Source organism: Dromaius novaehollandiae, chromosome Z (assembly GCF_036370855.1).
Source record: "Dromaius novaehollandiae isolate bDroNov1 chromosome Z, bDroNov1.hap1, whole genome shotgun sequence".
Classification (NCBI taxonomy): Eukaryota; Metazoa; Chordata; class Aves; order Casuariiformes; family Dromaiidae; genus Dromaius; species Dromaius novaehollandiae.
In genome coordinates, this window is record NC_088132.1 from 63,575,338 (window position 1) to 63,599,941 (window position 24,604).

Below are 24,604 nucleotides of genomic sequence, written 5' to 3' on the forward strand. Positions count from 1 at the left end.
CCATCACTGTGTCCTTGCACCACTACCTGTACACCTGCAAGTGCAAAAGGTCGGAGGTCTGAAATTTTGAGTTAGAACATTGGTGGCCTAGTTTTCATCTGAACACTTGAGCCTCTGCCTTTTTTCGCAGATATTTAAAACTGAAGAAGGCAACTGCCTTAATCCCATTGTTAAATGATGCTGATTAATGAGAGGAATATGAGTTACGCGATTATATATTTTTTCCTTTGAGATTCTGAAGGTAAGTTACAAACTACTCTGGCCACATTTTGCTATTTGGGACAATACTGAACAAAATTTATTTTGGGACAGCTTCCAGAAGCAAGCAACAACAGTGTTAAACAATTCACTGTCTACTTCCTGCCTGTCACAGGGTGGCAGGATTGTCCTGCTGACTCACCCTCTGCGCAAGTGCGGCTTCTCAAGGAAACTGCAGGTGTATTTCTGCTGACTCATGGAAGCTGATGGGAGTCACTGGACTCTAGATTTTATTTTGATGATTTGAAATAAAACAAGAAAAAATCATAAAAACAACCCAAAGTCTTGTGTAATCATTCAAAATGTAAGTAGTAGTGCTACATGATTCACGAATCACTAGACTGTGTGTATGTGTATATATACGCATTTATATGTATATACATTCTGAAGTTCTCAGTTCTTAGCTCTCCTATTTTCCAGTTTTGTTCTGCATCACAATTCTTAAAACAAATGTATACTGTGATCACCTGACTCCAGAAGCCAGAACTAAAATGAAATCCTGAATATGGTGGAAGCTGTCAGCAACATATACAGGCATGAATACAACCCTTCAGCTATGAATTTGGAGATTAGATTGAAAACATTCTAACACTTTTGAAAACTGAATGAAGTAGTCTTTTAATACAATGCAGCCTAAGCCTCTCCTAGGGCTCATATTGAACTGCCATAAATTAAAGTATATCTCAACCTGCCTCCATGAGCACTTTCAAGCATGCTGGTTAAACCATGTTAGCTGACACATTTTTGAGGTTATAACCTGTCTCTGGTGATAAAACCTAAATGTTTGACATTATCCTATTGATACTTCACCTTTGACTTCAGTGAGTAGAGACCCTCTCAGGGGACATAAGTGTCTGCATCGAACAGGTTTTTGGGTAGACAGGAATCTTCAGATAGCTTAGAAGGGCTAGTGTGACCAATTCAGAAGCTCAACAGTGAAATCGTTTTGTGTTCCCTGGGGATAACAAGATAATTTTCCAACACACTACTTCAGGAATTTTATAAGAGGATAAAACATTTTCCGTGCACTCTTCCAGGAAAAAAAAAAAAAAAAAAAGCCTACCAATGCAAACAATTAAGACTGAATGAGTCAGACAGTAGGTCTTTATAAGGCATGGAGTACAGGAAATGACTGCACTTTAACAGCAAAGTGTTTTCAGTGTGGACATAGCTATATCAACAAAACTGTATTTTGCCCTGGGAATGTAATAAGCTATCATGCACTGCCAGCCATGATCCTATAGCTAAACAAAGTTAAGCAGTGGAACTTTTGCCAGTATAACTGCATCTCTATTAGAGATTTCTCTTGGCAGAGCTAGACAGGTCAGGAGTCACACCTCTTCACAACTCTGACTTAGATGGCTTGGCAGAAGTCTTTCTGGGTCCAATTCATCTGGTCTATTCTAGACAACTTCTAGAATGAAATGACTAATGAGCTGAAAGTGCCTGTTTCTTGCCATTGACTAAGAGGTATCCTTACATGATTGATTTGGATATGGATGACTGCAAGGTACCAGCTAAATCTATTCTGAGCAGTCTCACCCACAACTTTGGATGTTGTCATGCTCCAAGGTTACAGAATTCACTAACAGACTACAGGGTTTGTTTACCGAGTAACAGCATCAGGTGAAGGTTCCCCATACACCTCTATTTGACAAACATAAACTAATAAACACTAAGCAGACTTATCTCATACCAGAGAAAGATTTTTCCAGAGCTAGTTACACTCAGGGGATAGTTTAGCTAGCCAACTCATTTAAGCTTTGTTGATACGAAGCTTTTCTGGCCAAGGTGGATCCCCTAAGGCATGTTCACTTCCTGTAACTGAAAAAGGAAAAACACAGGATTTCACTTGTGGCAGTTTTCAAGAACAGCTGAGTACACCTCTGTGTGTATTGTGGACCTGCAGAAAGCTTGGAATCTGTGATTTTGGATTTTTTTCCCCAACCTGGAAATTGGAATGATGGCACTGTCTCCTGCCACCAGCTTCCATGTCTACATTCTCCTCAGAGTACCCACTATCTGGTTGCTTTTCCAAGAGCAGAAGAGGGCATCTCCTCTTTCCTCTCTGCTTTGGACAGAGTATTATTCTCCCCATACTCCTCCATATGGTCTCAGACTGAACCAAACAAGGTAGGTGGAAAAAAAAAAAAAAAGTGATGCGTTTCATCTTGTTGCCTACTAGGTGACAAAGTAGGGCAGGGCAGGGCAGGGTGACCTGTGATCTTTTCCCTGGGCCAGAGCTTGGAGTGGACCTGAAAAGTTCTGAGGAGGTTTGGGCATATTTCTTATGCAGAGCAGGAGAGAAATTTTCAATGTGAAAGAATGTGAAGAAAACTTATGGACATTCTCCTGACCCTGGTCCCAGGTGCAGGTCCAGCTTTGCTTGTTCTTCACCATTAGAGTTGTGTGGCAACCCCAGTTTGGAGCCATAAGGACAGGGGATGTAGGAACCTATATATCCCACAGACCAGGGACTCTGACTTAACTAAGGGAAATGGGATTTGGTGGATCACTTACAAGCAGTATGACTCCCTTGTAAAGATCCTAACCGCTACACCAATTATCTCTGTATGAATCACTTAACTATTTATGCCCAGAAAGAGCTGTTACATAAGCACTGAGCACATGCAAATGTAAGCACATGTACTCAAAGAGAAGACAAGCTTTCTGTCTATTTTGCAAATGCAAGAACTAACCCAACTGACACAGAACAGACCAGGAAAAGAAAAGAAAAGAAACAGAACATACTGATTTAAGAGGCTAACACACCTCTTATTTTTTCCCTTGTGTTTAGTTTGGCCATATCAAGAGAGTCCATGACCAGTACTCAAGATGCAGGGACTCTACTCATTTTTTCTGACTCTCCCATTTGTTTTGCAGAATTTCAGCACTCATTATTTTCTTAAAAAGGTAAAACTTCAACAATTTCAGTTGTTAAAACTCCTGACAATAGAAGGCAAATGCAATGCTATTGCTTGCATACACAGGGAGCCATAAGCCCAAGTGCTAATATCAGCCTTAGTAGATCTGCTGGATGTAACTCAGAAAGGTCTATCAGAATCCCTGACAGAAAGGAGAATTTTTCTTCCATCCATTCTTCTGTGACTGGCATCACACTGGGTTGTGATGGCATTTGGGGAATACTCACATGTTTTCCTACTCCAATCAACAGAGCTAAGAAAGGTTAGAAGGGAAAAGTGATGTATTTGAAATCAGTGTAATGCCATCAGGTCCCACAAGAAAGGGATGCCACGGCTGTTGTCATTTAGGAAAGTGACTGGATTTCACAGAAACTGCATTCTACAGCAACATATGAAAGTGAGGTCTCTGCTGTTCACAGCTGAATGAAATGTTACAGCAAATCTGGCTTCATTTATATATGCCTTTGTCAGCATCTGGTGGGACTAGAGCAAGAAATCTCTCTGGGCATGAAACCTGTCCTCTCAGAAACTTCAGCTAGCACTGATTGTCTTCCTAGCAATGTGTGCTACTCTGAGCTCATTTAACCCTACAGATATAGGGGCTGCAGATACAGAGTCACACAAGATATTTCAGTGCCTAGTTCCAAGTTCCTACAAATTTTACTGTAGTCTGAGTGTTAATCCTTCTCCTTGATATTTGCCCAAGACAGCTAAAAGATCAACTCCAAATTATCATCTAACTGTAGATTATGTACTTGCAGATTGGGCAACTGCTAGTGGGACCCATTAAGTGCTATAGAGATGGTCTTTTATTAAGAACTTTTTTTAAGAAAAAGAAGAAATTTTAAGGATGTGATTCACTCTCACTGGGGCTTGTCTTCAAAAACGCACAGTCACCTCTCCCTGCCACACAATGTATCTTTGAGCATAGAATAAGATCTACACAAGACCTTTTGGTCTGTGAGAGAGTTTTAGGAAACACAGGTCTACAGCAAAAGTGTATTTCATCTGTGCTAGAGACAAGTGTTTTCCATATATCTTTCATTAACCAGTGAATGAGTCAATGGAAGATCTACAGAAGCTACAAATATCTATATGACTCACTCTAAATTCAAGGTGAATCACTTCAATCTTACCTTTCATAATGTTAGTGCTCAGCACAGTATTTATAACATATTTGTACATAATATACCTGAAGAAAACCTTCCTGTCCAATTTCCTCTAGAAAAGCAAGGGAAAAGAATCACCTCTGAAATTTTCTCCATCTATTAATGTCTAAAGGTCTGGATAAATCTAAAAAGAACCTAAACAGATCGTTGAGCAGAGCCTGAGCCATGAGCAAAGCTTAGAATTGACTACCTTTATTAGACAGAGGGGGCCATATTTACTAGCCTTCCTAAAAAATTTCTCAGCTATATAACCATGCTGTCCATCTCCCTGCCTGCCCACACCTGAGAACTTTTCAGTTCATTTGCCAGGCTCAAAGACATCAAGTTTTTACAACAGGCCATGGCCTGCAGGCTGCGCAAAGTCCTTGATGTCATCTGTTGGCCTGCTGCAGTTGAGACACTGTGTGGCTTTCCTGGCCAAGATCCAGTCACCAATTTTATACGCATACTGTACACCAATATATGTGTGAATTAGCTTCAGAATGTGTTGTCTCTTGCCCAACCAGGTGGTCAAACATGGACATAGAGGGAGGAGGGGAGGGACCACAAGGTAGTGTGTAGGCAGGGATGTATGTAAGTACAGAAACTGAGAGGAAGGTGAAAAGGACAAGAGAGAGATGAGATGACAGTGTAAGACACAGCATTGGAAGAAATCAGGCTTTTTTAATTTTACTGCTCACAAAACTATTTATTTATGCATATTTTTAAGCTCTTAGATCCATGGCAATGTGATTCCACAAAACCATTCTGCTGTGTGACCTCACATCTGTCCCTGCATAGAACATAGGAGCTGGATAATTCTGGGAAGACCCAAGGCAAGAATCTACAAAGACAATCCATAAAAAGGAATGTATCCAATCCAAGGCCAACTCGAAGTACAGATGTGGGAAGTTTGGGGGGAAATGCAGAATAAACTGGAATGTAACTAAACTGCTGCCCTCTCCTCTCCAGGGCAACGGAGTCCCTTGGGAGCATGCAGAAGGGCTCCAGAGGAAAGGGGCTTGTCCTGTGGAACAGGACAAGGAAAATGTGGACATTGCTTTCCATTGCAATCTCATGGCCTCTGGGGGAGCTCCAGTCTTCCACGCAGAAGTAGAGAAGAGAATTTGGGCTGCAGTGTTTAAATCTTAATTGTTCTTTCTGATTCTTCAAAGCAATGATATATAGATCAACCATTTGGTAAACAAATTTTAACTTCTACCCTCTGGACAGCTGGCAGGGGAAGGACTTAGAGGCTGAGAAAGAAACAATGAGTTATCTGAAACCAGTCCAGTAATGTAAAGTGGGGTGTGCGTGAACAGATGCTGAAGGGTAATCTAATACCCTTTCTAAAACTTTGGCAGATAATCTCTGAATACTGAAGTGCCACACTGTCCTTAATCAGTTTAGAGTAGGAAGATAAATGAGATAAAACACAGAGATCACAGAAAGTTACACATAAGGTGCTATTAATCAGTTGTAAACTGAATGTTGCATATCTATATATCATGCAAGAGTGAATGAGCAGGTCTGTGTGCAGAAAACAAACAAACAAACAAACATCCCTAGTCTTACTAAAGCCCACAACAAATATGCTGTATTTTTAAATATAATATAATTGAGAAATTAGAAAACCTTTCCTCCCTCTTTTCAATTTTGCCTTGCAGGCTTGCCTAAAATTTTTGAACAACATTAGAAAACCCTCATCAGACTCTAAAAAATGGCTGCATAAACAGAAATCTGATGAATAACCAGAATTACAACAAAAGGAATATCTAAAGGCAGAAGACATCTACCAGTGATATAAATCCTCAATATAAGCAAAACTCGGATTGCTGATTTACTTCCCATGTATTCATGCAGATTGAAAATAAATATTAAGAATCAAGATAAATTAAGAGCATGCTCTCAGTAGGTGTGAAAAGAACTTGAATATAAACAACTCACCCGAAGAGAAGAGATATATGAGAGGGAGGTAGCTGCTATATTACACAGCGAAAAGGAGTTGGGCCTATAGCATATATAAGCAATACGCACAAAGCCATCTTTGGCTGTTTTCAGAAGAGAGGCAGGGGTGCTGCAGGAAGATACCACAGAATCCTTATATGGAAAGAAGACAGTGTGGAGCAGCATGCAAAACAGGATGAATTAAATGTGCTGATTAAATGAACAGCTTGCTTTTTGTACTTCAGTTAAGTTCAAAGCTTTCTGGCCAACCACTTTAAGCATACCTAGCAATCAAAAAAAAAAAAAAAAAGAAAGACTTAGTTATAAAACCCTCATGCAGAGAAAGAGTAGCTAAAGCAAAATTGATCTCTTTATATGCCTCTGTCCTTCACCTCTGTTCTGGGCTTGGAAAAGAATACACAATACTTTTAATGTAGGTATAACTGCTAAAGGCTGGGAGAGGGTTGGAATGGGGAGGCCCTTGACTATACAGCTGTAGTAAGAAGCTGAGGACAGTCCTCTCTACCTTGAACACTGGAAGAGGAGGCAAACAGGACACCCCAAAATGACACCTCAGGCATGCTGCAAGCTCATTGCCTGTGTGCAGATCTGAGCTAAGGAACATGTAGCAAAACATCCACTGCTCCCTGCTCTGTTAAGTGTATGTATCTAAGCAGCAGGACAACTGGGCTCTAATCCTGATGACAACAGAGTCTTACTGCAAATCCCTGGCAGGAGGGAGGTGGCACAGGCACCCTGTGGACCCACTGTGGAGAACAGGAGCTCTCCTTCCCATTAGAGGGGGCAAAGGAGAAGCAAACACCCCAGAACTTGAGTCTTAAATCTCAGACTAAGAATGAGGACAAGAGGAAGGGAAATATTTTTACTTGTAGTCTGAAATGTGGATACATGAATCACTGACAGATTCTAACTGTAGTATCCTAGACAGTCCTCAGGTTTTCGGGTATTCTTTTTTTTTTTTTTTTTTTTTTTTTTTGCAATTTGTTCTGTACTATAGCCCTTTAAAACTGATGACAGGATTTTCAGAGAAAGGAGAAAGGACATATAAAATTTGGAGTCACATTGTCCTGAGTATTGAAGCTAGATGCTGAATTCTACAAAATTAGGATGGTTGTTGAAGTCCCTCACTATGGATTTAGGAGTCTAATTTTAGATGGGCAATTTAGAACAGTCCTAGAATGGTTAGGGCTGTCCTCTGCTTGACCTTTCACAGATACACAAAATGGATGTAAATATTAAGCTGTTCCCTCTTTCTGCACTCATCCACAAGCCCTGAGAAGAACTATAAGCCTCTCATTTTCAGGGCTTTCTAGAGGTCTCCAGCATAGTGTGTGGTACTTGGATGATGTCAAGAGGTGAGCTTGACATGATCTGACTGATTCTTTCACTACCAAACAAGACAAATGGAAGCAAGATGTTGCTTTTTTCTCTGAAATCCCAGATTACTGCTTCTTACTGGAATGCTTCTTTGCAAAATACCTCATGTTTCTCATACTTCATCACGCTACCAAACCTCTCCTTTGCCTCAGTGATAACTCCAAGCTAGAAGACTCATCTGTCACATTTTTCTAACATCCACACATTCTCCCAAGCTGTCCTTTGTAAAAACAGCATGATGTTCTCCTCCTGTAAACCTCTCCCGAAGAACAACCTGTGTACTGATGGTTCTGTGTAATGAGTTGCCAGCTGGAGTGCTGTGAATGTAGTTACTACAATAATTCTCACTGTTTCACTGGTATCCTGTGCTTCTTTGTGTTGCCTTATATCTTTATTTCTTATGCCTCTGCTCATGTTTTACTCATACTTTTTTCATCAGGGATTTTTTTTTATATTCATATACAATGATTAGTGCAACAGTATGTCACATACTCCCTCAGACTCAAGACAATATCAGAGAGTGCTGCAAACTCTAAGGAAAAGTTCAACGACTAGGCCAGACTGTGGGCTAAAGCAAGTAACATGGGCTTACCATATACTATTGGTTTGTAGCTGTCTTGGTGTTGGGGCCAGAGTATAGCCAAGAAAGGAAATCAGAAACAAAGAGATGAAGGAGGGAGACTTGAGAGCTCTGTGGACTGAGCACACATGAAGACCTCTGGCAACTGTTTGCTTCTACAGGGAAACAGAACACTGCCTACCCATTTGTAAATAAAAAAGATTATATTATAGCTGAATAATATAATCAGTTTTTCTGTCTCACAGAAATAACTGTGCTAAAGCCTGAATATCAGCTAACTGTGTGGGCTAAGGGAACAATGGCAGCAATATTAAAAGAGCAATGCATTTATATCTAAAGCTACTCCTAATTATTCCTATAATGACAGAATGATGTAGGGCACCTTACAGGCATCATGAAATACCCCACACTTCATAGCATTCTGAGGCTTTGGTATTAAAATAAAATAGAATATAAACTCTGATGTTTACTGTACTTTAAAAGGGATTATGTGTACTGCTACAAAGTCAAAGAGAATAAAATTTCTTCTGCAATAAATTATACAGGAAAAATTGTACTCAGCTCAAGTACTCTGTGAAGAAATGTTTTCTCTAAAGCTCAAGAATTGTTTTTGTCATGGTTGTGAACCAGATATTTGACATAATGTATTTGGACTGTTTAAAAGTATCTGAAGCTCTGAAGAAAAATGACAGTTTTGACACCTGAACTGTGGTGAAACTAGCTGTGGTTGTCCACTGTTCCTTTACTGTCTCTCTGCTAGAATTTTAGCATAGGACACAAAGCATGATGTCCCTTATATATTTACTTCCACAGCAATGATTTAGCTTAAACTGATGATGAAGTTGAACTATGGCTCTGGGCTGTGAGCTGGCTGAGATAAATGTAAATGTTTTGTTCTGCTGAGTTGCATATACAGATATACAGATGGAGAGCAGTTGGACAGGTGAGGCAGGGAAGTAACATCTCAAGCCAGTGCAGCTATTCGTCTAGTAAATACAAGTAGAAAACTAAAGTATACAATGAGTACTTAAAAACCACCATAGTTCATAAACTGGCTAAGAGACAACACAAAGAGGGAAAAAGATCAATATTTAACTCAGTGAAAAAAGGAGTAGCATTGCCTCCAATTTTTGTGCAACAGCACAGATAATCACATTCTGAAACACAGGGTAAAATGACAGAGTAAAATGACAGAGTAAAATGACACATGGATTTATAACTTGAGATAGTCAAGATGAAGGATGACTGAAAAAATTCATCTGGAGTTAAGGAATGTCCATTCTAAGTTAATGGACAGAGCAATGGCTGGTAAAATGTAGTGTTGCTAAATTTAAGACATGCATGTTAGAAGGGATAATCTGAACTACTCATCTTCTCTAACGAAGTCTAAATTAACTACAACCACTTAGGAAAAAATCTCAAGTGTTATTGCAAACTGCTTAATGAAAACCGGTGCTCCCTGTGCAGCAACGGTTAAATAATCAAGCGAAATGTGGCTGCATGCATAACATGGCAGAATAGAATACTGAAAAAATGTTATTCTGTTCTGCTGAAGGCAGTTGGCCAAATTTTAGGGCTTGGTAGATGGGGCTTTTTGTTTTGTTTTGTTTCTTAGTAGAAGATGGTGCCATTTAGACCTTTGATGCATTTCCCTCACGTACAAAAATGTGCACAACACTGAGGTCACAATAGAAAATGCATATGAGTCAATTATTTTGCTCATAATCCCCAAATCCCCAAATATCATAAAACCAGCATATTGCCCAAAGAATGCCTTGCACCTTCTCTGAGGAGCACACCTCATGGTTTTTTTGTGTTTGTTTTTGACTGCTTTTCTGCCTTCTGCTTTTAGACACATGGAATAGGCTCCACTTTACCTACCCTGAGACATTTACAGTATAGGTGTCTATGACTGATTTACTCAGTGCTGACTCCCTCACTGAAGAGGGAAAGGCACTTTTATGATAGGAGATACATGACCTAGTTTAGATGTCTGTCTTAGGACAAGACGAATTATGTGCTAGAAGAGCCTGCTTCGCTGCTCAGGCAATAAAGTGAGCCTGGAGTAAGTAGCACACGGCAGACGCTGACATCTTGTCAGACGAATGCTGACCTTACAGTTCATCAGCAACTCATGACCCAAGCTCTACCACAGATTGGTTTTTTGAAAGGTACTGTGTGTAACATATATTTTGGGTAGTGAATTTCAACATTTCAGCTAGCTTATTCCAAAACAGGGGTTTTGCCGGTTATTCCATTTGTTTTTAATGATATATGGCCATCATATCAATAGCATAGTTTCACCTGACCATCATCGTAACAAAACTAATACTCCAATATATAAGTTGTTTGCAGAAGCTTGTTTAGAACATACTGCTACGTTCTGGCACAGGAATGTATAAATAAAAACAGCCCAGAGGTATAAACAAGACATGAGAAAACACATACTGTATGGTACGGAAAGCAGAATTTTTATTTCTTGTGAACAGTCAGTGTCCTATGTGATGGCTTCATTTATGTTTATTTTCAGTTCAGACAAATGAAGTCGTACAGTTTCACTGAAAGAAGCATCTTTTATTCATTCTGCAAAAATGTTTTGTGATTTTTGAAATTTTTGAAAAAAATACTAAAAAGTATTCTGTCTTCTTATAGTGGACTGAATACCTAAGTAAACTACTGACTAGTGCTTGGACGGAAGCCCATCCTGGGGTTCCAGGAGTCATAGCTGCAAGCCAGTTTAGGCCACATGAATGCAAGAAGCTGAAAGTCTTCATTCAATTCATTGTAACTGATGGATGGAAATAATAAAAAAGAATCTTTATTTAATATGTAACAGATGGAAGCCAAATAATATTTTTTTCTGAGAAAAGCATATCCAAATTACAGATTTCAGCTTCAGAAAAAAGAGTATTTAAAAATAGTCTTTCCAGACCTCAGCCTTTTTCACAAAATTAATTCTATTCTTCATGCTCAACATCTAATTTTTTCCCATTAAATCTAATAACAATGGCTATACACAAAGTGGAGATGTCTGCTTGGGTACAGGACTAAGTAAATCAAGGCCTTCTGGTAAGTATAGATAATAAGGATGCTTTTAACCCTCACTTAGCCAAGTAGTTTTTATAAAAAACAAAGCACTGAAGTTGCAAGTCTACAGACAATTGTGAGTTAGTGGAAAAGGCTTTTTAAAAATCTTTGCATCCATACGTAGCAGAAACCTGACATTCCCTGAGACATTAGGAAGGAGAGCCTGGACAACTTGTCATGATGAAAGGGCTAGAAGGCAGGAAGTTAGTCAGTGCCTTTTTCAGGTGCCTCACATGATGGTCAGATAGCTATGGGAGTCAGAGAAACACAACCTAAAATAAATCCTGCAGGGACTTTTTCAGTGACAACATACTTTTTGGAAAGTTTACAGCAAATAAATTGGATAGTGGAGGAGAGTCTTTCTTTGATATTGATTTGATATTTATGTAGTTAGACAAAGTATGATTTTTTTTTCGATTTCTCTACCTATTTGCTTTATAAATATTACAACGTTGTCCATTTTAGACACATCTCTTTGCATCCTACCTCATACTGGCTTGAATTCAGAATGATTCATGGCAATCCAAAGCCTTGTCTGCAATTTTCAAATATAGTAACTGGCCTAGTAAAAGATATCTCCCTACTTAGGTTGTTAGACCATCACAGTTACAACCCCACTTGCACCACTCCATGTAAGTGCTGGCAAGTTTGGTTTGTGATTTGTATACAAAAGTGAAATGTTTGCTCACACCTCCCTGTTTTTCAGTTTTGACACTGCTAGTGATTCTACTAGTTATGCAAAGAAATAGGGAACAGACATATGCATAAATATAACAGATCTTCTGTGGGAGGACTGAGATAATTTAAAATTGGTATTTTGATGTAACATATGTGGTCTTTTTCCAAATTTATTTCTGTTTAGGTTATGGCATTCCTACACAGAGATATTGGGGGAGGTGGAATGGTTAAGCAGGATAAAGAGGGATATACCATCAGCTTCAAGTCTGTGATAATAGGTATGTAAAAATCTTCAGGCATTTTGGCTGAATTATCTGTGTTAAAACAGAAATGGATGGACAGCTATGCAGACTAACAGATGACTGCTCAGAATTATGAGCAAAATAGATCTGTCAGTGCATTGCTGCCCTCCCCACACTCTTGTATATCATCAATATTATTTGATATCCCTTGGCAATAGGCTTTGGAGTCAGTCACATCAATGGTTTACCATTGTTCCAAGAATTTGTGTACAAAGTGGTAAGCACCACTGTGCCTAGTCTCAGTCAAAAAACTGTAGTTACATGCACCTAACCTATTCACATTTTTTTAAAAAGTATGTCTGCTAAGATAAAAGTTCAGTGGATAGGGACATTTTACAATAAGGTATGCATATTCATTCACAAAATGTTAGACTTGATTGGCCAACCAAGTTGATTGACCAACCAAGTACAGTAGAAGGTCTCTGGCCTGCCAACTGGTATCTGTGTCTCTGAAAACATGAGTTTGTCCTTTAGGTAATGAAACCTTAAGACTGTCTTTTGAATAAGTTAGCAGTAAATATGTCTTAGAGAGAAAAATTAAATCTGCCTGGATGTCTTGAAAGACTTTAAGAAGCTCAGTTGCAACCATCATCTCTGAGGAATAAAATCTAAGACAGAGAATACATAAGATGAAAAAATTTCTGACCATGTGGATCAGGAAAATATCTATAGAATGTCAGCTGCATACAGAAAGACTGTCCAAAGATGTAATATCTTTTATTAGGCCAAGTGATAGAGTTGGGAAAACAGAAAAGCTTTCAGCCACAGATCTCCTTCTTTAAGTCTTCAAGGAAAAGCTTAAAAGCTTTTCTGTTTATTTCAGCTGTATTTCTTGGTCCAATAGAAGCAGATCTTACTTCCTTTTAATTGTAACCTGAATTGAGTAAGGATTGATTTGAAAGTATCTGGCTGACAAAATATTCCTTATCTAAGCGGGAAAGCAATCTAGAAACTGTGATCCTGGTGCAGCTTAATGAGTTCTTAGCTCCCCATATTTTCCAAAGTACCCAAAAAGTAATAGAATATATCCACACAGAAACTGCATTTGGGGAAATGTCTTAAAGTGATCGGTGATGAGCAGAAAGGTGCTCTTGCATTGAACAAAGCTATGAGTGCCTACCTGAGTCCTTCCCTTCTGGGAGAATCTGGTTCTCACAAGCAACAGGGAGCAAGAGATACATCTCATACAACAACTGGGAGATCAAAAAATAACAAAACCTAAATAGAAAGTTATATACATGCATTAGAACTGAGTGGGAAAAAAGGGGGAAATACAGATCTGCTGACTGAGCAGAGAAGAATTATGACGGCTTGACAAAGCCCAAGTGTTCAACATCCTGTACTTGATACTTTACTCAGTTAAGAAAAATGTTTTTTGTGTACAAACGCATGTTTAATAACTGGAGAGGAATGCATGCCAAAATAGCAAAAGAAGATGTTAGTGAATTTTTAGGCACTTTAGAAGTATTTAAGTCAGTGGGGCCTGATGAAATTCTCCCTCAAGCATTAAATAATCTCTAAACAACTATTATCTTTGAGAATAGAATACATTTTTTAAGAAGAGGAAGCAGAACTGAGGAACTACAGACCAGTAAGCCCCCTTAATGACTGAAAATATTTAAAACTAGAAAAGTTTACTGGCTTCTTAGGTTTAAGAAGTTGCTAAAAAATAGTCACCACAGATTTGTACTGACATTGCTATGTCATTAACAAAGAATGTAAAACCAATCTAATTGCCTTCATTGGCAGGCTATCTAACCTGGCAGATACATGGGAGAAAATGAATGTGATTCTTCTTGTTTTTAGTAAGGATAACATGTAACAGGAATTTTCTATACACCAACAAGGGAAATATGTGGAAAAGCAACAGAAATAAATTAAAATCTGCACCCAGATTAGTAATGAATGATTCACTGTCAAGATAGACGGGAACTCTGAATGGGGTCTGTCAATGCATTTCTATTTACTGCTGTATTAATGACTTGGATGACAGAATAAGGAGCACAATGATCAAATCTGAAGACACCAAGCTAGAAGGAAGTATTTGGAAGCACTTCAGAGGATGAGATCAGAATTCTAAAGATCTTGATAAACTGATGAAGCAATCTGAAATCAATGAGAAGAAATTCAATATAGACAAGTGTAAAGTGCTACCTTCTGGAAGAAAAGAACAAATGCGTAAATATGAACTTTGAAATAACTGACTAGATAGTGTTTCTAAAGAAAAGGAGTCTGGGGCTACAAAGCGACCAAAACCTCAGTATGAGTAACAGAGTGACAAGACAAATCTCATTCTTGGCAGTGTTAAGAGGTGTTACATGGAATAGGGATTACTCATACTACTCAGCAGTTGCTGCAACCTTTGATCTCTTTTGGGTGCTACACTTTAAGAAATGCACTGACAAATCAAAAAGATGGTAGAAGAGAGAAACAAGACATCAGAGGTTTAGAAAATATGATTTGTGAACAAATATGAAAGGGTTACAAGTTAAATTTAGATAAAGTGGGAGAAGAAGAAGCATGATAACAGTCCTCTGAAGTATAAAAATAAGATTAAAAAAAAATGCTCAATCTTAACTGGGGACAGATCAAGAAGCGTTTTGCCTAATTTGCAATGAAGTAGCTTTTGGTATCAGAATAAGGTTTCAGATGATAAGGGTAGATAAGCACTGAAACAGAGAGTCATGGAAGATATGGGATCTCTTGTCTAGTGACTTTTAAGAATAAGATAGACAGACATTTTTCAGGAAGAAGCTAGGCTGGTGGCTCTTAAACTCCAGTTTGGGGCTACAGTGGTAAATTATATAACACTAGGTAACTATGGCAAATGGTTCACTAATGGCTTGCAAAAATCAGTTACTTCAGCATACTTAACAGCTGGATGATACAAGTTGCATAGGCCATGAGAAATTTTGAGCACTCACAGTAGCCCACTAGTCCATTGAGAATGTCTAGTGCAGGGCTATTCTGGGGTTCCCACAGTTCCCATTGGCAGGGAGTCTGGATTTCATGCCACTTTTTTCTCTGTGATGTAGCTGACAAGCTTGGCTTACTATGATTAGATGGTACTGAATATCCTCTTCTGTGGCAAATCAGTTTGCTGCACTTCTTATTAGAGTCACCCAGGCATACATCAGCATTTCTCTTGTGCTTTGCAAATGTGCTATGTGCATTTTTTATTGTATTCCAGAGAAAATTCTTGTATATGCACTGCAGGACCACACTGGGAAACGTGACAAGCCTGAGAATCCCCCATATTGTGCCAGGCCCTTTATTATACAGTTCTAACAAAGGATAAAGACAAGATCTTTGACAGCAGCATCCATGCTCCAACTATGGAATGATGTGCCAAAATGGATGAAATGTCCCTCTGCTTCCAGTTCCACCCACAATGTCTTTGTCCATGAACAAATATTAAGTGAAAACATGTTTGTTAGCTGGTTAAAAACTGCGTCATGTGATATTGGTCCTGAACGTCCAAAATAATTTTTGTATTATTTCTTCATGGAACGGTGAGCACTCATAAGTCCAAAGCAGAATACAACAAAGGCAGAACACTGGATTCAGCACTTTTAACTTCAGCCTCTGAGAGCCTGCGTATCCACTCTAAGTTAGTTGCGTTGTCTCCGTCTAAGTCAAAACAAAGACACAGAACCTGGGAGAGAGCAGTTCATTCCACTGCATAATGACTGCGGTCAAAATTACGAAAGTTTGGTAGATGAATTTCCCCTCAGAGGCTCTTATTTCTCTTCTTTGACTCTAAAGAGAGCCTTGATGACTAGGTTAGACTATTACGTAGTTTAAGGTTAGGAGAAATTAATTCTGTTATAACTAACTGAGCATACAGTTTAGTCATCTATCTTTAAACAGATCTGAAAGGTCTAAATAAGATAAATGAATATTGATTAATATGCAATACATGTAGAAAGTAAACAGACTTTGGAACTCTCCATTAAGAGGTTGAAGATAGTAGATACGAAGAGATGAGGAAAATTAACTTTGGAATAGAAATAAAAAGAGATATCAAAGGTAAAAAAAATTCAGCAGTGACCTGAGCAATTACCAAGATGAACATTTACTGACAAGCTACCAAACTCTCCAAAGTAAGAATTTACTGAACATGAAGTACATGTTCTACAACTTCCCTAAAACGTAGGTAATAGGAAATTTTCAAAATAACACAATTAATAAATTCTTCTCTTGTGATCAAAATGTCAAAAGTTTTTAAAGAAGTCCTAAACAGAATAGTGATATATCAACACCTTTAATCAAGGAATATTGTACTTTTTAAAATAAACGTACCCTTACAAAAAGTACATATTTTGCTTTCCTGATGTTTTACGCAGAAATGACCTATGATGTGTTTTATACTGATTGTTATAAGACATTTTCCAGAAGAGGCTGTTAGAGAAACACTCACTCAGAACTTTCATTAAAGAAACATGATTCCATTTCACTGCTTCTCCTTGAACTGCACATCATCCAGCTGAGTCTCTGCAGAACTTCCAGTACAGACAGAAATTCTTCTGCAATTCACCTTCTTTAGTGTCATCCAGAGCAATCACAAGCATTGAAGTGTACTCATGACAGTAGCTTTTTTTCTTCTAATTCTGTGACAATAGAAGACTAATTACAATGCCATCTTGAACTGAAGTTTAGGTTGATCCTTGGTCTTAAGATCTAAATTGAAGGCATGGACATTTGAACAATATTGTATTCAGTTGTATATAGTTGAAGAGACCTTGCCAGAATGTTATTTGGTGAATGACCCGTTCCTTTAATTTGGGACAGTGCCTATTGTAGGTGGCATCTTTTATCAAGCTGATTTATCTAATTGATATAACTGGTCTGTTTTCAGATAAGTTAAATTTTCAAAAATGAAACAGAAAGTGTTAATCAGACTGTAGGGAATTATATTAGGAATTATTTAAGCATGGCAGCTTGGTATTCTTTGGTTAATAGTAGTAAATTATATGATTAATAGGTTACTAGATTTAGAGCATTTCTACTGGATTATTATATGGATGATCGTGTTACACCATTGCTAAGTCCTCTATTAAAGTGAGCTATAGATTTGATACATATGCTATCTCCTCAGAACAGGTGCAGTTCCTGTGTTGCCACAGTTGCTTTGTTTAGTTTTACCCTGAGAGCCATTTAGGAAATTCTAAATTGTCCGTATTGTCAATATTTAAATAAAACAGAAGCAAAAGAAATTATAAATGAAACAAGGTTTCTACAAAATACTGGCAACATTCAAAATGTCCTTAATTAGGTATCATGCCCATACTTTTTTCCAGATGAAAGAAAATATTTTTGCAAGACTTTTCATTGCCTTCCTCCATTCTGTACTGTTCTGTACTCTCCTGTCATACATTCTGTGTTCTGCCCTCCGAAAGGGTCATTGTCTCAATGGGAAAAACCATTTTAAGAAACAAAATGCATGATTTGTCAAACCTTTTACAGGAAATATTTAAATGTGTGTAGAAGTGTGTGAAATGTGCAAATAGAACTCTCTAAAATAAGCGTTCTGCCTTTATGTGCTATTGTCAGATGTGTGGAGCAACCACCTAATGCATCACACAAGATGGCAATTTATGCATTAAATGGTATTATTGAACATCATTTGCCTCTACTGACAGATCCTCATTACTCTTGCTAAAACACAGTGCCCTTCCTAGCCTGTATAGAAAGCAGAGAACAAAGGAAACTACAGTGACCTGAAGACCAGATACCCAGGAATCCATCCAAAATTAATCTGCTTTTCCTGTAAGAGCAATTTGTTTGAGTGCTGTTTGGCACCACTTACAATATCTTTAAAAATGTGCTACTGAGACACCTGCATTAGCAGTTTAAATATTAACCACCTCCTATTTACTTTTGTTGTCTCCTTTGTGATGGTGGAAAGAAAGCAGCATGTGGTGTGTGTGCACATGTGTGTGTTAAAGTTCAGACTATATCTCAGGAAATGAAAAAAGCATTCAGCTTCTCAAAACAGGTGGGAGCATGGCAGAGATTTATAAAGGATGGGATTGGTTACCTTGGAAACAGGTTTGAATTCTTTCATCAAACAACAAGATGCTCAGGGCTGACCTATTTCCAGCTGCTGTATATGGATTTAAGGTGGAACATTTGCAAAGTTTATGTATAAAGTTCTTCACATCTACCTTGAATATCTGTGTATTGCTTAAATGCATGACTCCTACACTTCTAATCCTTTAAAGTGAGGGAGATTTCTAATCCTTTAAGATGAGGAAGATATTTGAAAACAGCAAAGCTGAAATGTAGAAGTATATGATAATCTCCTTGACAATAATTTGTAAGAGTTGACACTTCACATGGCATTTTTGCATGAAGCCTACTACAGCTAGCACTCAGCTCCGATAAGGCCTTTAATGCAATGCATTAACAATAGAAGGCAACAATATAAATCAATTTACATTTCTCATCATATCCTATTAAATGTCAGGGCACAGAAAAAATAAAAATAGAAAGGATCATTAATGCAGAGATGGTATATGCAAACATACATACAGAGGGCATGCATACAGCACATGCCACTAATTTAGGGCTCCTCCTGGGAAGTGTCTGGCTATCTAAGTTGTAAAATGCAATGCAGCATGACACAGAGCCATGACATCAGACCCCTGAAGTGGTCAGTGTAGCATGGGGCATACACCAGTTATCACCAATTATCATTTGTTCCAAACTATTTTGGGGACTTTTACTCTCTGTTCCTTGGCATCATGGAAAGCCCAAGTTGGGGAATGAACAGGAAGAAATAGCTTATCAACTGGAATTGAACTGAACTTGATGAAGGAAGAAAATAACTGAGGATTGTATAAAGCAATACTGTGCAAATAGGATTAGGTTGCACTCCTAATGTACAGTTAGTTCACATCATGATACTTAAGTGATAAAGCAATTTTTAGAGCCACTTTTAAGGCTCTAAGGATATCTTAAGGATATTGCCTCTTTTCTGAAGCTTGCCACTTCTTCATGATTTCCAGGTAGAACAGATGGATTTGTTTCTGTCCAGGGCATGTTCCTTGCAAGGAAATACATTTAAAAGTTATATGCTTACAGCATTCCTGATGCCAAGACCATATTTGTCTTCTCATAAAATTTGGCATTTTCTTTGAAATTGCAGCTCTTGGGATTGTGTGATTACATTTAATCTTTATTTAAAACAAAAAAGGGGATATTATTGCCCCTCATGGTTGTCGATAAATTTCATTTAAAACAACTAAAAAAGCTAATAAAAGGAGCTCAAATTTCATGCTTCTTCAAATCCTAAAGCAAGCTGAGGTACCATTCTCTACTGCTCCTCAGTAGGTATTTTCTATATACTTGTTTTACATAATGTTAGATGTAAAGGTGTTGCATAATCTCAATGTATTAGAGATAATACTGACTGTGTTGTGGACAAGAGACTTAGCTTCACATGTGGTAATTCTGTCCGTTATTAGCACTGGAAAGAACTTGGATCTGGGGGACTGCTTAGGTTTTAGATTCTGCCTGGAAGACTTTTATTCGGATGGAGAAGGGGTCCTAACAATTTGGAAGGTGATTCTCTTCCATCTTAGCAGGTACTGAACTGCTACTCCAACACTACTACTATTCTGAATTAGAAAACACTGAACTCTTTTCAAGAAAAATGTACAACCACAGCCCTGTTTGTTTGTGGCATTTAGAATGCTACGGGAAATGTCTATGCACATCCTTCCCATACTGAGCAGGAGAAGTTTATTCATTTGTTTGCCTAAAACAAATTTGAAATGTTGAGTAGTTAAAGTCAGGTTTGTTGAATAACTTTAATTATAAATATATTTTTCCAGATTGAAGTCACAAGCCAACAAGAAAGAACATTCACCCCTCTCCTCAGGTGGACCTCAGGGACTACAAGGCCACCAGGGTAAAAGGTTTTATTCTCATTGTTCAATGCATCTAACCCAAAAATATATCTTGGATGCACCTTATAGAAAAAAGATATCAGCTTCTAGAGAGGATATGAAAATGACCTTCAGAACAGCCTATAGTATGGCAATTAGGATACACCACTGGGAATAGCAATGTAGGCTCGAAACCCCTCAAGTAGAAGAGGAAATTAACTCCAGTTCCTTACATGAAGTGCTCTAAACACCGGCCTCTGTGGTAAAAAAAGGGATCCCTGCCATTGAAATTGTCACTTTGGGAAGAGTGCCTAATTCCTTCTTTACATTCCCATTGCAAATTTACAAGTGGAAATAAAACATAAAATGGAGACCTTTGCAAGCCACACTGTCCCTTTCACCACAAAGTCAATGCAGTTCTGCTCTAACCAGTTTCAAGAGAGAATAAAACATCATCTCCACCCTGAATTTTTTCCCCCAGTTCTTCCTAGTGTAAAAATTTTCTCTTGGAGATAAAAGAGAAGATTCTCAGACTGACTGAAATACTTTGTTTTAGTTTGGCCATAGAAACAAGTGCCTCTTGTTTGCACAGCCCAGTGATGTAACTATGTGCAAGCCAGATAGGATATGCTCCCTATCTGTACACAGGGACCTATTTCTTGGCTTTAAAATGCCAGGCATGCATCTGGCAGAGCATAGCTGAAAATGATTATCAGGGCATTTATTTCTAGCACCTTCTTCAGTGTAAAGTGTTCAGATCAGGTAATTATAGACACTCTTACAAAACAGTTTAAAAATCCACCACAAAAATCATTTATATTGACAAAGTGTCAACAATTAGGCTATAATCTCTTTGCAGTTCATCATGTCCCTGAAGTCCAATTGTCTGCTTTTCCTGTTATAACTTACATTGATGCAGGAGTATTGGTAATATAGTCTACAGACCTCATTCTCATGTCCTTTCATTATTCTCTTTAACTTTGTCTAGTTGAAGATTAACACCCTCCTTCCTAGGACATCTGTTAACTGTGCATTATTACCGATTGCATTTTTCCTAAAGCAAAAATATTCTATAAGTTAATACTTCCATGTTTGTGACTCCTCTTCTCTGCAATGTTTTTTCCTATAGCTCTACAGAAATCAGCAATATGAAAAAACAGGTTGAAATATATGCAAGAAGATTGATACTGGAAGGCTGCTCATCTACAACACAGTTGTTTGCTTCTTCAAAAAAAGGTTGAATCCTAACCATTTCTTCATTACTGAATCTTTGAAAAATGGTCTGGTACTGGTAGATATTGCAAACACTCCTTTAACAGTGATACTCATTTGAAAATGATAGTAAAGCCCTCTGAATACACTATTTGTATGAAGTGCTGCCAAAATATTTACATATTAATAATGCAGATGTATAAATCACTTACTTTGAGTCTTAACTTGCTCAAGGTGGCAATGTTCTTTAATCACCATCAGAAGCAACATGCTGGCTGACAACAAATGTCTCTGTCTTCTTTAGTGTATGTAAGACACTGAACATTGGATGTGCTAAGTTCAACAAACACTCCAGTGTTTATTATGTTCCTAGTTTATGCTATATTTGTTGTCTTCTCACTAAGTCACAGATAAATGATTACACAGAATTTTGTTTAAATAAATGGATATTATGAGTTAGCTGCTGAAATGAATTTATTCACCTAACAAAGCAATAGCTGTCTGGAGCAGGAAACAAGCTTAGCTCCAGTGTATTTGATTTTCATTGTCATCTCCCCATGTTTGTATCTGTCAGGAAGCATACATTTTGACATACTTTCACTGTGAAAATGATATTTTGGCTTAAAATATGTCTGGAATTTGTTTAAAACTTGACAGGGTGATTTTCTTGAGCTCCATCCCACTACGGTCTAAAGCTCTGCTGAAAATATCAAAGAAGCAAGCGCTCTAGGAAGCCTGTTCAGCCCTGGCGCATGACCAGGCTGAACAGACCTGTTCCTGGGTCTTCTAAATGCAATAACATGCTCTTGATTTAAAATGCTCCTGCCCTGGAGGCTAAGCAACACTGCTTTTTTGCATCACTGTGAGCTTGCACAAGGTGCACACAGCTTGTCAGCAGTCCAAAAAGAGATGGAGAGCTTTCCAAATCAGAAAATGTATTGAATGAGTGAATGCTGCTGACCTGATGAAGTCCTCTCAAAACCACTTCTTTTCTCACTTCTCTTTCCTCAAAAAATAAAAAATCAGACTTCTACCATTCTTTCTTATACCTTCATGGTGTCTTGCTATTCATACTTACCCCCCCTTTGTTATAAACCCGGGCCTTTAAGTTTGTACTCATACTATTTTCTACAATATTAGATACGTTGCTAAGATTTAGAAGGAAACCATGTGCAACATGGCTGCACTTACGCGTTGCTGCACAGATACACATTCTTTCCAGAAAATCTCTCCCTCCTCTCCCTTATTTTCCTACTTTTTGTTTATGAATGCTTTCTTAAAGGCATTTTAACGATTTCTTAAAAATAATCACAAAGAAATGCCAATCAAAAGGAATATCATAAATGCTAATTAATTGCTGAATATTAAATAAACTATATTTGAAGCATTCGTATTTTTCAGGCACTTAATTAGGAAGGACTTGTCGATTTCATTCTTGACGACCTTAACTATACCTGAAAACAAGAAAGGAGAAAATATTTAAAACTTGATTTTTAGTAATGTTGAGGACTTCATCTCTCTCTCTGACTGCAGCAGGTTCTTATATGTGTAGGATGTTGGCCATGGCTGTAAAAAAGCAAAACATCGAAAAGGAGTGCAACCAGTGTAATGAATCAATAGTTTTCAATTAAGTATACCAAGGAAAGTAACACAGTGCCTTCAGGAAAAACAAAAAAGCCCCAAAAGCAATACAGTAAAAATCATTTCAAGGTAATGAAATCTGTATTGACTGATTGACTTAATAATGCTTAAAAGTGAAACACTTGTGTTTATGAGCATTTTTCCCTCTCGGATTCTCATGTAGACTGTATTGAGTTTGTTTTTTTATTCAATAATACTCTATATAGTCTACATGAGAAATATTTGCTAGCACATAAGAAAGGAGCGCTAAATTTCCTGGACTTTTTAATTGTAACCGTGATCTCTAATAAAAACAACTTAAATATATTCAAATATAGAAATAGTTACATAGTTTATGATGTTATTTATTTCCATGTGACCTCTGCTACTAGAAGATCCTTTTTTCAAGGTCCAAATCAGGATCTTGATTTCAAGTCAGTCCAAGTCTGATAGAGATTAGTGTTGACCCCATTACAGGATGACACTATTAACAGGGTTAATAAATACAGGAAATACAGAAATAAATTGGATTTGTACATACCTCATGCAATAACACAGTTAATGACTCAGCTATTCTACTAAATAGGAATGAGCCTGTATCATTATTTCCCTCAGTAGGTTTTGCAGCTTGTAAAGCTTCATTTGTATTCTTATTTTTCAATATCATTGTTAATAAAAATGAAAGCTAGAACCTGGTTTCAATATACTGTGTTTTGGTAAGATGGTTGCATATCACTGATTAAAGAGACAGAAAGTGAAAACCCAGTGTAACTGAAGTCAGAGGGAGTTTTCCATTTTGCTTTGCATTCAATCCAAAACAAAACTTGGACAGGGCCAGGATCTGGACACCCTACTTAAAAGAATTTCCAGATTTTGTTAACATGAAAATGAAAAAGGGTGGGTTCGACAGAAGGAGACAATAATGCAGAAAAAGCCTGTCTGTCCCACAGGAGCTCAGGTACGTAAGCAATATTACACCATAAAAAAAAGCAAATGACAACAAATTCAGAAGCACTACTAGAATCTGAGAGCAGGTATTAGTCAATGTTACCCAGAGATGCAACAAGATTACTGCTGTGGCACTATATCCAAGCAGGAAACCATATAAGACACTTTCTATTACAAAGATGAAAAATATTTACATGTAATAAACCTATGAAAAGGACCCTTTCTGTAGCAATCTGTAGGACTCTACAATAAAGGGCAACCTTACACTTCAAAACTCTACTTCAGTTCTGTCTGATAGGTGAGGCACAGACAGCAGCTAGCAAGATCTGTCCAGGACTGGTGGATAAGTTGGCGAAATATGAGACAGCTTTAGTTTGGAAGCTATAAAAGCAAATGTAAGCATTTCTTCTGTACATGGCAATAGGTAGAGGAGCACAGAGACAGTGTACAGTTCCTCTCCCTTGACACACCTCATGGAAAATGCGAACTGCCTTAACCTGCCCAGTAATTTAAAGTGAGCCTTTGTTTTCAGTACCTTTCTGTAACTCATGGGATGAACTTTAGTACTTGCACTTCTTCCTTAAGAAAACAATGTGGGTTACTGGTCCCA

General features: G+C 37.8%; 1 protein-coding gene across 1 annotated transcript in view; it reads right to left on the reverse strand.

Moving 5' to 3' along the window:
- Nucleotides 1-24,604, reverse strand: part of LOC135324645 (ras-related protein Rab-3C) — a 139,691-nt gene that overhangs the window by 29,871 nt on the left and 85,216 nt on the right. The gene's annotated exons all lie outside the window — the stretch shown is intronic.